General features: G+C 44.7%; 1 long non-coding RNA gene across 1 annotated transcript; it reads right to left on the bottom strand.

Annotated features, from left to right (window-relative positions):
* Positions 1-4,316: 4,316 nt before the first annotated feature.
* LOC140578305 (uncharacterized) lies at positions 4,317-8,678 on the bottom strand. Its single transcript, XR_011982399.1, has 2 exons — positions 7,980-8,678; positions 4,317-5,332 (listed from the first exon to the last, which is right to left on the bottom strand). It is a non-coding gene; the product is annotated as an uncharacterized lncRNA (long non-coding RNA).
* Between the last annotated feature and the right edge of the window lie 4,927 nt (positions 8,679-13,605).

Below are 13,605 nucleotides of genomic sequence, written 5' to 3'. Positions count from 1 at the left end.
AAACATTTTTTTTTGATGTTTTACTACCAGCCATGTAATTTGTAATTGGAAATTTGCTTTTTCCTGTAAAGAATTTTATTATAAACCAATCATTTTAATATTAAAAAATAGCCCTTAATTTTATTGCATATATAATTATTTTAGCTACAATCTATATGGGATAAGTGTTTAAAGAAATGCATTAAAGGATAAATATTATTAGTCAATAAACATTTACACACATTTTACTTGACAATTTTGCATGATCAGTGTCATTTTTTACAATTTGCAATTTGGTAGCTATAGGGTTAAATCTTTAATTTTGTAAAGCTATATTATAAAATATGTATAAAGTAAGTAAAAGTATAATGATCCGATAAAAAATGGAAAAAGACAAATACGATTTTAAGATGCACAGGTTATATAATAATAATAATAATAATAATAATAATAATAAACTAAATAATAAGGTTTGACTCACTAATTATTACCTACCTGGAAAAGACTAAACAAGAAGGTAGACATGGGTCTATCGGCCTGACGATGCCGTGGACCAATACGGCGGTATTCCTGTCCTGTCCGCGACCCCACAGCAAACCCGTCCTCATCACTTTCACCCTCTTCTGCTTCCTTGTGCGTCCCCAATTCAGCCTGGATAAATACTGTTTAACTGGGTTTTAGTCGCACCTTGGCATGGTCGTCAGTGAACCGTATCGCACCTATTCCTGCACGCTCAGATCAGAAAACAGAAAAACGCCGGCTTGGGGGTGATCGTGCACATCCATGCTCTCCTATTCCACGCCGGCACAAGCACACAGGATGCATGACAGAGACACCGGTGTACGCAATCGAACGATTTTCATACAGGAGGAAAAACATCACTTATGGTTGCATTTCTTGTTTCACTGCTCTTTAATTTTTCTGAAGTATCATGCGCTTGTGTTGATTCCACCCATACCTATTTAAAACATAGATTTTATTAAACAGTATATTAGATAGCTTTGTAGACTAATATGCTACATCAAAATGCATTGTAAATATCGCTTTAGGTTGCACTATTGCCCAGTTATGCAAGTCATCACATCACTAGTGATCTGGCCTCACTAGATCCAACCTATTTCATGTCACACTCTCACCATGGTGTCTTTTGTGTTTCACCTGGGGATGCTAAAAGACGTCTTTGTTCGCAATGATGAAGGCCTCATGCCCACAAAATGTGTGTTTGTTGATCTAGATCCTGTATTGTACGACAGGACCACAGCAAACTGTGGCTGCCCTATTGTTAAGCATGATTCACCGAGCTACCTGTCATGAGATCGCTAGGGAGGGAGGTAGAGTGGACGCTATCTTTCTCTGTTTATTTTCTCTCTTATTGCCCATCCACTCTACGCTAATTAAACCTTTTATTTGAGTTTGCTGCATTAAAACTGGGGCAACGAGGGTTTCAAAGTCACCAGAAAAAGGGATTTTGATCCACTTCAGTTGAAATCAGTTCAAGGTAACTGGAAACACAAATAACCGATTTTGTTTTCCATTTCACAGTAGGAAATGAGAAATGTAGACTAGCATCACGTTTTGATTTATGGTTTATGGGGTTTCGGGGCGGCTTGTGTAACTTTACAAGACAAGAGAACATGCTGGTCTGACGGTCGTTGTAGGCCAGCGAAAATAAAGCAGTATGCTGCCACCTATAGCCGCAATGCCGGCATTTCAGGCACTTAGCATAGCGGCTAAGAGACCCATGAAGCTAAATGAATTTTATAACATTAAAAATCACACTCAAAAAAAATCATCACCATAGGAAATAACTTCTACTTTCTACTCACACATTTGCCTCAATGGTTGATTCAAGACAGTTTAATACTGCAGCAAATAAAGCTAATAAGATGACAGATGTAATGATTTGGTCCTAGTATTTATTAGCCGTTTTCACATTTTTCGCATTGTTTGTGTAGAGAGTGTGTCTTGAGCTGCTCGAATGGGATCTAATGACTTGAGTCAGGTGGTGTGCAGGGCAGAAGATGGATAGATATGGATAGAAAAATATACTTTATTGATCCCAAGCAGGAAATGGTAACGAACCTGTAATCAGCTCTAACCCCATGTGTAAAGAGTATAAGGCATTGACCTGCAGTCAACTTTCAGAATTAAAATTAAGCTACGAAGGTTTCTTTATGGAAATGGGACATTTGGGACGCTTCTTTTTTTATTTATTTACAGTTCTCTGGGCTCCTTAAATTGAACGAGTAATTAAAATGTTTTTTGTATTTGTAAAATTCAGAAAGGTGTGCAGCCGGTCAAACAGATTTCCTCATCCCCGAAGACCATACTTGGGAAATGGATTTTTTTTTTAAACAGAAGAAGAAACCATCTATCACAGCCGCTGCACTTGTTTTCACACTAAGTTTGCGTTTCGCCCCATGTCAGCTTCAGAACGCACAGCACCTGCGAAGACGGCGAGCGCCTGCTGAGAAGATCGTGTACCTGCTGCTAATCACTACGGTGCCATTTTATCGTTTTTGTTGTCATACTTGCACAGAATTGTATGATAAAAAATCCATAACCCTGATTACGTATTTATTTTTTTCAGCTTTACACTTTAATTCCTCCTGGTCTGGATAAAAGAAAAAGCCATTTGCAAAGTGTCGTTGGAGTAACAATGGCAGATAGATGTACATTTTCGTCCACTTAGCTAACGATAGACGACTGGGGAAAAGCTCAAACCAAAGGGGTCACTCTTCACCTCTGCGTACGGTTCCCTTGTGGTTGACCAATGAATTTAAATGGAACTTTATTTCTGCTTGGTTATTGTTATCATTGGGTTAAAAAGGAGGAACAGAGTGTTTTGGTACCCTTTGAACATCAAAGGTGTGGCTGCACGAATGTGTACTTATTTCCCCTGGGTTAGCACGCCGACAACGTGCACCGCCGACATGAGGGAAGGCCGTTTGCATGCTGAACACACTTCCAGGCGTGCCATCCTCGAGCTCAGCCCATGGCACGAGCCAATATCTAACCGACAATCCAACAAAGTAATTACTGAGCTGTGGCTGTCCCTCGTTAGAATGTTCCGGAGCGGCTGCTCCGATATTTAGCTATTTATTTATTTATCTTTGCTTTGGGGGAGGAATTGGAAACTTTACTTTTCTTCCAAAATGGACATCTGGAGGAATATCCTTTTAAGTAACACAATTCGGCTGTGATCAGGGGCTCTGGACGGGTTCCTCGCCACCTGCTGTGCGCCCGTCTGAATCTCGGCCTGCATGCGCAACGTTTTTTTTTTTGTTGTACTGCCACTGTGCCACCTGACCGCCATGATTTCTCTTCATTAAACAAAAAAAACCCAAAAACAACGGGCCTGCATGTGTGTGTGTGTGTGTGTGTGTGTTTTTGGAATCTCAAGAGCTTTCCTGCCTTGATGAGGAGCAGATGATTATTACACACTCAATTCGCAGATTTTGCTAAGAGTATCATCTTATATCCGTGCAAACTGGTGCGTGCTTTTCTAATGATGGAGAAAAATGTGAGCTAGTGCCCAAGCACACAAGCACATGCACACACACACAACAGGAAGTATGCATATATACACACACAAACACACACACACCAAGAAAACCTAAACGCATACACACTCGCGCACAGACAGACAAGTAAACAGACATGCATGTGCATAAAAACACATACACACACACATGCACAAACACAGCAATCACATGCATGGTCTCACAGACAGACGGACTGACAGACAGACACCCACACTATGGAGTCTTGGCCGTCTGAAAGGGAAGAGCCAGATGTCATTGGGTCTCAAGCGGGCCTCGACCAGGAGTGTGCTCGGAGCGAGGTATTATCTCCGCCCGTCCGTCTGACTCCGACGTCCCCCGTGGCCGTGCCGGGCTTTGCCGCTGATGAGGCGCAATCCGGCCCGTCTGCCGCCTTCCCCTCCGTTATTACCCTCGTCCCTGGAGCCGAGGATCGGTTATTAATCCGCACCTCCTGAGGTAGCTCGGGCGGCATCCAAGGCGCGGCTCTCGCTGCATTGCCGTGCCGCTATTGTCTTTACCGTCTACGCATGCGATTACCATCACTTATAACACATTTAAATGCGACGTTCATGCCTCAATTTATATAATAAATGTTAAATGATAAACAATCAGTGAGATATAGACGGGAATATGCAATCAAAAAGTACCTAAAACTAAATGAATGATAAGTCAGAAAGTTATAAAATGATTATAAATAAATCAATAAATTAACAAAATTAATAAATTGTAATAAATATTAAAATTATTAAAAAGAGCTTCTGCATAATAAATACTCAAATATTTACATAGTGCTGAAATATATTGCAATGTTTATTGCTTACCGAAACCTACTGATACTACAGCACTGTATTTCAGGGAAGTTTAATTTTGTGGAAGTTGTACGCAGGAAATAGAAATGGGTTGAGTCGAAGGGGTGAGTGATAGAGAGGGGTCTTTAAACACCCCCCAAATACTCTGACTGGTCGAGTAATACATCACACCATGTTATCCCAACCCTGAACATGTAAACAGTGTTTCCATGGGGCTGAAAGATCTATGACTGTACGGGATCATGGGATTGCAATTATGGGTCTGGGCACAGTGACCAGTTCTGTAGCGGCGTCAACGGCGCAGTGCCGGATGTGAACGCAATGTGACACCTCGAGGGACAGATAATGGCCATTAAGGCAATGGGAAGTCGCCTTGGGTCTTCCATGGAGGCCGACGGGAATGCCCAATGAAGTCGCCTTGGGTCTTCCATGGAGGCCGACGGGAATGCCCAATGAAGTCGCCTTGGGCCTTCCATGGAGGCCGACGGGAATGCCCAATGAAGTCGCCTTGGGCCTTCCATGGAGGCCGACGGGAATGCCCAATGAAGTCGCCTTGGGCCTTCCATGGAGGCCGACGGGAATGCCCAATGAAGTCGCCTTGGGCCTTCCATGGAGCTGACGGGAATGCCCAATGAAGTCTCCTTGGGCCTTCCATGGAGCTGACGGGAATGCCCAATGAAGTCTCCTTGGGCCTTCCATGGAGGCATGTCTCGAAAGCATATTTGTTCAGTGCAGCTCATTGTCTTGCATTGTGTTTATTAACAAACACCGCGATAGTTTATACTATGGCGCGACTTAAACAATGCTAAGAAGCAAGCAAATAGCGCATTCTTTAAGATTCTTAACTTCGCAAACAAGTCTTTTATAGATAAAGTCAGACGATATGACAGGGTAATCAAGCCGCGGCACTCCGATGACTGACGCCACGCCAGATGACATGTAGCCTCCTTTCTGACGTTCGTTCCTTACGGGTTTCCCCTTTGTGCTATTGTCAGTAACCTGTCAGGGGATATTATGGCCAAGGCATGTGATCTGCTCAGCAGGCACTCTGAGACACGCCGGCTTAAAATGCAAGATGGGGACGACCTCGCCAGGCACGCACCCAAGAACCACTATGCCCCAAGGCGTACATACACACTACCGTGGGAAGTTTCTATGGGAGTCTTCAAACTTCTCCCACCTTTGCGCCATCTGGAACATTTAGATTGCGCTCGTCGTGACCCGTCAGATCGAAGCCAATCACAGCAATCGTGGCAAGTGTGCCGTTTCTAGTTTGTGTGGATTGGCAGCTCAGAGGCTGGACGGCATTATTCCTGCCATATTGCAATCAAGCTAGATTCCTACAACTCTGTTTCCAAAAATGTTGAGATGCTATGTAAAATGTAAATAAAAACTATTTACAAATCATATAAACACATATTTAATTGAAAAACGAAGAAAGACAACATATCAAATGCTGAAACTGACAAATTTTATAGTCTTATGAGAAATATATGCTCAATTAGAATTTATGCCAGCAACGCATTTCACGTGCAAAATGGTGCATGCTTTTCTAATGATGTTGGGACAGGGGCATGCTTACCACTGTGTTGCATCAGCTCTTCTCAACACTCTGTAAACCAAGGGTGTCAAGCTCCAGTCCTGGGGGGCCGGAGCCCTATGTAGCTTAGTTCTTTCCCTGTTCCACCACAAATGATTTGGCTCAAGAGCTCTGTGGTAATTAGCACAAGGAGCTGACTCAGGTCATGTTAAATGAGGGGAAACCCAAAAATGTGCAGGGCTCCGCCCCCCCAGGACTGGAGTTTGACACCCCTGCTATAAATGTTTGGGAACTCAGGAAGCCAGATGATGAAATTACACAAATATTGTCCCATTGTTGCCCGATGTAGGATTTCATCGGCTAAATAGTTTGGGGTCTCCATTGTTGTATTTTTCGATTTCATGATGCGCCAAATATTTTTTAAATGGGTGACTGGTCTGGACTGCAAGCAGGTCAGACTAGCACCCGGACTCTTCTCTGAAGCCATGCTGTTGTAATACACGCAGAATATTGTTTGGGATTGTCCAAAACCTGCATATATCATTCAGCACTAATGTTGCCTTCCCAGACGTGCAAACTACCCAGGCCGTGGGCACTAATGCACCCCATACCATCACGTGTGCTGGGTTTTGGACTGTCTGCTGATAACTAGCTAGATGGTCCCTCTGCCCTTTAGCTCGGAGGACATGGTGTCCATGAATTGCAAAATGAAATTTTGATTTGTTAGACCACAGGACAGTTTTCCATTTTGCCTCAGTCCATCCTAAGCTCAGGCCCAGAGATGTCGGCGCCGTTTCTGGATCATGTTTATATATGGTTTCTTTGCATGGTAGAGTTTCATCCTGCATTTGTGGATGCAGCAATGAACTGTGTTCACAGATAGCAGGGTTCGGAAGTGTCTCTGAGCCCATGCAATGATTTCCACTATAGAATCGTGTCTGTTTTAATGCAGTGCTGCCTGAGGACCTGAAGATCACGGCTAACTAATATTGGTTTTCGGCCTGTACCCCCTGGGTACAGAGACTTCTCTGGATTCTCTGAAATTTTTAATGATATTATGTACCATTGATGATGAAATTCTCAAATTCTTTGCAATATAGCGTTGAGGAATATTATTCTTAAATTGCTGCACTATTTCCCCATGCAGTCGTTCACAGAGCGGTGAACGTCTCCCCATCTTCACTGCACAGAGCGGTGAACGTCTCCCCATCTTCACTGCACAGAGCGGTGAACGTCTCCCCATCTTCACTGCACAGAGCGGTGAACGTCTCCCCATCTTCACTGCACAGAGCGGTGAACGTCTCCCCATCTTCACTGCACAGAGCGGTGAACGTCTCCCCATCTTCACTGCACAGAGCGGTGAACGTCTCCCCATCTTCACTGCACAGAGCGGTGAACGTCTCCCCATCTTCACTGCACGGAGACTCTGCCTCTCTGGGAGGCTCTTTTTATACCCATTTATTTATATCATCTTACTGACCTGCTGCCAATTAACTTAATTAGTTGTGAGATATTCAAACAGTGTTTTGTTTTAGCATTGCACAACTTTTTCACTCATTCGTCGCCTCTGTCCCAACTTTTTTGAAACTCGTTGCTGGCATCAAATTCAAGTTGAGCATTTATTTGTCATAAAATAGTGACATTTCTCAGTTTCAATATTTGATATGTTGTCTTTGTTCTATTTGCAATTAAATATGGGTTTGTGACTTGCAAATCATTGCACTCTGTTTTGATTTACATTTTACACAGCGTCCCAACATTTTTGGAAACGGGGTTGCATTTGAAGCCTCAAAAGCTGATCGATTCAAAAGGCAGGTTACAAACACAAAATCTTGAGGGGATCAGACAAGGTCAGCTGTGTTGATTCATGGGAAGCTGAACGGAAACTGTAGCATGTGTAAAATATTTTGACAAAAATGTGGTCCCCAGATTTAATCTACCCTTTGTAAAATGTTACCTGTAGATAAGATATTAAATATAGAAACATCATTAGTAATATTTTGCCTCAGAAAAGTAAGTGAAACCTGTTGATAAAAGTATACTGTGGTTGGGGAAAAATGGATTTTTCTGGTTGATTCAACTGTAAGCAGGATATCAGAGACTAACCTGTGTAGGCGGGATTCCTGCTGTCTTTGCAGAGAAGAGGAGCCTTAACTGTATGCAGTGGGATTCTGGCCTGTTTGTAGTTGAATTTGGTTCTGTGGCCGACGGAGAACAAAAGCGGTGTTTATCGTGGAGAGGCAGACACCAGGCTGCGCTGAATGCCGGCTCCAGGCGTAGACCACCTGCAGTGAGGGGTCAGAAGGGCAGCGTGGGGGCTTTGTGCGTCTGAGAGGGTCTTCGGAGGCGCCTTACCTTTATCAGTCGGCGGCTGGTTGGACATACGTCGCTCCACCCCTGCCGGACGCAGTTGGAGGCCTCTGTGGCGTGAATGCACCGACGCCCCTTCCGGCCGACAGGCTCCTGCTCGCATCGCGTCCACGATTCCCTCCCTATTCTCCTCCTTCGCCTCTTGTTGAACTAAATCTTCAAGTCAAAGCATTGCTATGGGATCAACGCAAATATATACACAAATATATCATTTTAAGCATTTTGGTAACTTTGAGACTGTGAACATTGCAGTGTAGTCCTTGGTACATCAGAAATAAACTCTCACTCTTCTATAAATAAATGCCGGTGTATTTATCTTGGCAGAGCCAGAGTGTGCGTGTGTGGGGCTGCTTTACACCCCCCTATAAATCCCTTATCTCGGAAGTTTCCCAGGTGTCCCGCTGCTACCACAATACGCTGGCGGAGGCGGGGGGGGCGGGGGGGCGTGCTTGTGCCGGAAGCCCGGCACAGTTTACTTTTCTGTCAGCTAAGGCAACATCTGCTGGGTGAATCGGCATCAGTGCTGCTCCTTTTTGTGCCCCCCCCCAGTCTATTCTCCTCCTGAGGCGGGGGCTGGGGGCAGCGGTAGTGGCAGAGGGGGGTGCGATGGTGCCTTTATTTCAGTGCATGTATATGTGTGGGTTGCTCTACGGACCGCTCCATTGGTCCAACATGCCATGGACGGGGGCGTTAGGGAGGGGCCACAACCGAACCCGTGCCACGGCTGTGCAGGTGGATGAGAGCGAGTGAGAGTGAGGGGGGAGGGACAAAAAAAACAGAGTGAGCGACCTGGAGCACAATGCACCGCGCGGCTCCCTTATAACCTGCCCCCGCCCCCCCCCCTTCCCACCAAGCTATTGTCCGCTGCCATTTGTCTGCACGAAAAATATAAGCGGAGGCAGTTACCTAGTGAACCCACTTAATCTGCAGGCATCACGCGACTCAGCCGGGGTCTAGTAAACAGTGATGGGGGGGCGGTGCTGGGGGGGCGGAACACCTGCTTCAAAGATGAGAAGTCAGGCGGTCTGAGCAGGTCACATGGTCACCTGCGCTGTCTGGGTGCAGTGAGAACGCGTGCAGGGGTGGTTACAGAAGTCGCCTGCTTCCTGGATGGTCGTGGGTTCAAGTTCCTCTCTGTACCTGCAGCTGAAGGTTACTGCTCCAGATTTCCAGCAAAAGTACTGAATCACATAATGAAGAATAAACCAGTATGACACGTCACCTTTGCCTTGTATAATGCCAGAAATAGTTAATGGAATTAAGTCATTTCTTAAACATCAAGCATCGCTAAAAATGAAGCCTGACCTGCCACCATTGACAGCTCTCCCTCCCTGAACCTCTCTCACCTGTCTTTCCCAAACTGCCACCCCCTCCTGGGGGGGGTCTGAGCCAGTTCCCTGCTATAGCCCCCTCCCACGCTCCAACAGCCACTTTCATCCTTGTGTGTTTGCCCTTGTTCAGGCACCATAACCACTGTGGTTAGTTTTCATTTCTCCCACTGTCTGTGTTAATACCCTTTCCCTCCCATCCTTACATGAAGAGTAGAACAGAATACAACAGGACAGTAGCTTTTATTGCCATACAAACAGGTTTGTGGGACTTTTTTGATATAATTCTGCTATACGTTCATAGTTTAGGCCTATAACGCACATGGAGAGTGAATACGGCCATCGCAGTGTGAGGCTGAGTGAGCAGTACGTTCCTGAGTAGGTAGTACATACCCGCCATTTAGAAATAAGTGATATAAGTGGATATATAGGTGTGAACACAGAAATGGAGCAGATGGGAATGGAAGGCCCTGTTCTGCTGCATTCTCCTCCCAGGCTCTGTCTGCAGTCACATGGGTACAGACCACTGCTCAGAGTTGGCAGTTTTGTAACGGCTCTGGATTTTAGCCTTCATGAGCCTCGCCGTGTGAACCTGCGGGAGCAACGTCATGCACACAGAACACGCTTCTTACCCGTTTTCTCCAGGTGCTATGATGCAGGTAGTAAAGCGTCACTTTCCCTTCATTGACAGCACTTGTCCCTCTGCGATCCCCTGGTCAGACTATAAACACACAGCCACTTTCAGAAAGCCAGTGGCTTATTGGGTTAGGCCTGTGATCAGAGGGTCAACGGTTCAAATCTTGGGGCTGGTTGACTAAGGCTGCTGTTGGGCCCCTGAGCAAGGCCCTTAATCCCCCCCCCCCCCTTCCAGGTGTGCTACATGCCAGATGACCCTGTGCTGTGACCCCCAAGCTTGCTATCACCAGAATATTTGTCTGTGCTTATCATAGAGAGCAGGATATGTGAAGGGAGAATTTCCCAAGGGTGATGAATAAAGTATTATAGCGAAGAAATGTAAAGGATTCTATAAGTCATGGGGAGGGTATGGATTCAGCACAGCTTTCCTTTGTCTGCTCTGCTCTGGTTTACCACGGCGTGCAAACGGAGGCTCGGATTGGGCAACGGAGCCCGTCTGTCAGCGGCGCGAGCAACAAGCTGCGAACTGATAGGCTGAGAGAGCGAGGGAGTCGCATTCCGCGCAAGTAAGCCTGTCAGTCAGCAAGAGCCACTTATTGGATTTCAGTCATTAGTGCTGGACAGTGAACACTCCAGTCACACTTGATGGGGGGGGGGGGGCAGCGTGTGACTGGAGTGCTTGCAATGTTGTATTTAAAAAGACATTGTTTTTTTTCCCAGTTCAAGTGGAGAAGTGTGACAATGCATGAGTGACATGTGTTGACCAAAATGACAGTGATGCAGTGATTCAAATTTCAGTTCGCCTGGCAGAATGATGCATGTGACTTACAGGTCAAACATCTTTGTCTGTAGTTTGGTAGATGAGCTGATTCTAGTAAATAATAATAATAATAATAAATTCTGCACTCAATGGGTGACCCATGAACAATGACATTAGGGAACAATTTTTAGATTAACATGTCACCTTCAACAGTGACATACCAGTGACTGGCATAAGCTTCCGACCTCTATACCAGCGTCCACTGGGCGTGACGTGCCTCAGTTTTGCTCGAAATTGTGCCCTTAATAACCTGACGGCCTGTTTTCCATTCAGGTCCAGACGGCATCATCTAAAAGGCCTAACCAATCCCGTTTCGCCTGGACCATCTGCATGGCCCTCCAATAACATCATGCCTCGTATGGAAATAGATGTTATTTTCTTGAGCGATATTTTCATGACAATAGTTGCAAGAATTTTGAAACGTGAAAAAGGAAAAGTGAAAAGAGCACATTTACATCATAAGCTGCCTCTTTATTTCGAGATGGTCGTTTAGAGTCGTTACCTTAACGTATTTCTGCAGATGTCGCTGGTCATTTGACTGCTAATTTGTTTGGAGAATGGTTAATGGTATATGGACATCCTACTTTTGGAGTATTCATTCGCAAAAAGCCATGACTCCATTAGCAAGAAGCGTTAGTTAGCTAGCAACAGCAAAAGGATGGCGCTCGGTCTATTGGTATATTACCTAGTGTACAACCTCCAGAGGTCTAATAGATAGAAAACTGTTAGCACTTCTTAATGAATTATGGTAAGATTCATGTCTGCAGAATATTAGGACATTTTTTGCATGTTTACCAGACCTGTACAGCATGAATCATCATGCTAGAGGATCATTACTGTTAGGGCAAAACTGACACGGTTAATTTGACATTTTAAAGAGGCATGCAGTATTAAATCACACTGCGAGTGACGGTCCAGGACAGCAGTTACTGTGCCATATTTTGTTATTCAGGCTGATTTTTATTAAACCTCTGAAGTCTACAATTTGATGACCGTGTTGAACGGTACATCTTCAAAAGAAACATTATACATGTTGCAACTAGAGTCTGATAAGTTTATTTGATGTTGGCAAACCTGAATGCAAAGCCGAATTTCAGAATGGGAGTTTTGGTTTTTAATGACTGTTGCAATTTGGAACGACACCAGCAGGACTCCCGATACACGATCATCACTGAAATACTTAGTTACAGCACCATCTGCTGGTGGGAGTAAATGTTTGACGCTTGTGTATTTTCAAACAATACTTCACGTCTAAGGCTTAAACTTTTTATTAATTTTTTAATGAAAATTTTGAAAAGCATTTTTATGTCTATATGAGGTATAAAACAGGAAAAGGAACTGCTGCCTACTCTGGCTTCCTGTTCATGTTAAATACTGCTCCATTATGAATGAATACGGGTATTAAATCAAAAAGTCCTTTAGCGTTATTCCTAGCGTTGACAGTTTGACACATCCAGCTGTGAAATACGGGTACTTTGCACTTGAGCACCTCATATTCCTAATTAGCTGTAATTACATCGTCCTTACGTGTCTGCCGAGCAGCCGCTCGCTGATATGTGCGTACATGCGCGCCGTTGCCCTGGCACGATTTCGCGAACAGCCCCTGCTGCACAGCCGGGCACATCAAGGTGTCGAGCCCTGGGGCAGGAATGCCATTAAAAACCACTTGTCAGTTTATGAAATGCAGCCTTCAATAGCGACTTTTAATGACTCGGGAGAGGGAAGAGTGAAAAGGATGAATATTAGCCTGAACGGTATTGTCATATCGCCGGAGATCCCGCCGCGTGCTTTTGTCAGGTTCCAGGTGGGAGCTGCGGCTCATCTGCTCCAAGTGAAGTGACGTCTCGGCATTAAGCCCTACAGGAACCTCGCTGTAGCAAACATTGGAGCAGCTCTGTATGCTTCGGGTGTAATGTGGCCACACACCTGCTGGTGCATGGCTCCTGTTGTGAGTGGTTCTGGAAGTTTCCACAATCAGCTGACCTATTTGTATAATCGACGTTGAGTATGTATGTTTTAGCTTACAGTGTTAGAGGAACTTGTTTCACTACGGACTGGCTATTTAATCCATTAACTGTTGGGACCGTGTATACTAGATTGCTGCTATTTATATGAGCAAAAAGCAATACACGCAAGGTAAATTATTTGAATGACAGGATTTTGTCCAAAACTTGCACTCTGCTCCTATTTATACTGGCGGGTTTCTTTTTAAATTAATGTAATTCAGGTTAAAAACCTTCCTGAATGGTGGTAAAGTGCGGTACTTTCTGGGATTTGAACCTAGCAACCTTCAGGTGATGAGTCCACAGCCTTTGTTAACTGTTTTACCCATAGACATTTATACTCTGTACTCCGGGGCATAACTTTGGTTTGAGCATTGGAGAGGGTTGAGGTCTCCACCCATTTAAGGGGGTCCAGGGGGCCATACTGGCTGCTGGTTTTAATTATTGGGGGGGGGTTTACAACCACCATCCCACCATAATTAAGTTGCCTAAAAATAAAGAAATCAGGCAAGTTATGAAGTTGCATCACTGGAAAAGAAATCATTTCTGCAGTGACTGAACTGTGCATGAACTGC

This window comes from Paramormyrops kingsleyae, chromosome 14 (genome assembly GCF_048594095.1).
Source record: "Paramormyrops kingsleyae isolate MSU_618 chromosome 14, PKINGS_0.4, whole genome shotgun sequence".
Lineage (NCBI taxonomy): Eukaryota > Metazoa > Chordata > Actinopteri > Osteoglossiformes > Mormyridae > Paramormyrops > Paramormyrops kingsleyae.
Note: the sequence above shows the minus strand (reverse complement) of the source record. Positions and strands in the feature narration are given on the sequence as shown.